At 43.9% G+C, this 1941-nt stretch overlaps 1 protein-coding gene across 1 annotated transcript in view; it reads right to left on the bottom strand.

Annotated features, from left to right (window-relative positions):
* LOC106536751 (pituitary adenylate cyclase-activating polypeptide type I receptor) overlaps positions 1-1545 on the bottom strand; it is a gene marked incomplete at its 3' end in the record, with an annotated part of 28539 nt that extends 26994 nt beyond the window's left edge. Inside the window, 1 exon segment of the mRNA XM_014034072.1 lies at positions 1380-1545.
* Between the last annotated feature and the right edge of the window lie 396 nt (positions 1546-1941).

Raw genomic sequence — 1941 nt, 5'->3', positions numbered from 1 at the left:
CACACACACACACACACACACACACACACACACACACACACACACACACACACATCTCAAAGATAATTCATGCACGCACGGACAAATTCAGCTCTGTGTCCTTTCCGACCAGAACCGAATCCAATTACCTCTGAAGCATCCCTCGGATGCTTCGTGGAGTAACAGGAGGAACCGTGCTCAGACAGAAAATCGAGTGATTTAGAGGAAGATGTGAGGAGCGGGGCTGAAATCAAACCGAGAGGATCGACATTTTGACACAAAAACACAGGCATGCCTGCTCACATGTAGTTCATTAGCTCAATAAGTAACAATAACTAAAAAAATGCAGGGAGCTGCAGAAAAGGTTGTGAAACAATGAGTTTCTTTAAAACGTAATCATAATAATATAATGGAAGTGCAAGCAGTTCAATCATGGGGAAAAGGGCTCAACATCAAAACCAGGCTGATGACAGAAAAACCAAAAAGATGGAATCTGCTTTTCTCAGTTCTGGATGTGTGTGAGTCACTACTTTAAAATGGTGAGGCTTCATAGGAAAATTCAGTGTGATCCACTGCAGAGAAGAGCCCCATGAGACCAAAAATGAACACAATCTTGACTAAAAACAGTATTAATCTTTCATTAGGGCTCTTCTTAATAGTCTAAAGAAATGACAACCTCTCTATATCTGTGTGTAGGTGTGTGTGTGTGTGCAGGTGCAGATGCAGATGCAGAGAAGAAACACAAGGCAAGGAAGTGCAGCCTGCATAATGATGCGCACAAAAAAGGCTCATTTTAAGGATCTGCCCCACTTATAAGCTTCTTCTTTGACTGCATCCAGCTTTCCTTTTCTGCTTGAATCGATCCATGCGAGCACATCCAATCAGATGCTGAGCTGCGAGCACGAACTGCGTGTCTGGAAATGTGCAGTAACGCAGCCACATGAAGAACCAGGCTCCTCTGTGTTCATCCAGATGTTGGCAGAGGTCGTGCAGCTCCAAACAAACATGTCTTTTCTTGGCGCTGAAATGACTGCGCCTGGTGATTCGTGTCATATCAGAGGGCAGAACAAAATCACAACCGATGCCGGACTAATTGTTCCCATCTGTAGAATCGATAGGTTTTCATCTCTTTTTTTCATTCACTCTGGAGATTCTTTAAAAAAAAAAAAAAACACAGCAGACACATGGTGACCTTCGCTTGGAACACATGTGAAGAAAAACCCGCTTATTTACCGCAGACTCACTCAGATCAAACGTGCTTTCTGGCGCTTCTGAGTGAAAAACACAACGCCTCGAACAACGTATAGAAATGATAAACAATTGCCCTTTGAGTTCGCGAGCTTGCAGCACAAGACGTGAGAGAAAGCGCGCCGCTGAATAAACAAGTCACAGGAACTCACCGATGCGTAATTTTCAGCCGCAGAGGTCTCCCGCAGCCATCGGTATTTTTCACATCCCCAGAACGGTGTTTTCCCCTTCTTGTTCTTTTTTTACTCCTCAGACGGTTCTCCGCCACAGTCTGTATGGGCGACACGACAGGTGCGGTTATTACTGCGGCTGCTGCTGCTGCGGCAGCTCGACCAGGAGGAGGAGGGAGAGAGGAAGATGAGGAGGAGGAGGAGGAGGAGGAGGAGTAGGATGGCTCCTTCGGGGTTCTCACCTCGCCAGACTGAAAGGCAACAAAGTGACACTTCTGTCTACAAATGAACGAAGGGTTCTTATGGTATGTAAAAATAATAATAATAATAATAATAATAATAATAATAAAATTTAAAAATGGGGAAGACAAGGACTAAAAACTTCTCCTACTCGTCGTCGGTGCACGCGTGGGACTTTGTTCTAATAAAGAAACTATTTTAAGACTGACATTTACGCTTTTCCTCAACAAAAGGAACATAATCTGATTCTGTGATCTGCATCAACAAGTCCACACTAATCAGACACATTAAAAACTGCAGACAA

This window comes from Austrofundulus limnaeus, unplaced genomic scaffold (genome assembly GCF_001266775.1).
Source record: "Austrofundulus limnaeus strain Quisiro unplaced genomic scaffold, Austrofundulus_limnaeus-1.0 Scaffold1956, whole genome shotgun sequence".
Taxonomy (NCBI): Eukaryota; Metazoa; Chordata; class Actinopteri; order Cyprinodontiformes; family Rivulidae; genus Austrofundulus; species Austrofundulus limnaeus.
Note: the sequence above shows the minus strand (reverse complement) of the source record. Positions and strands in the feature narration are given on the sequence as shown.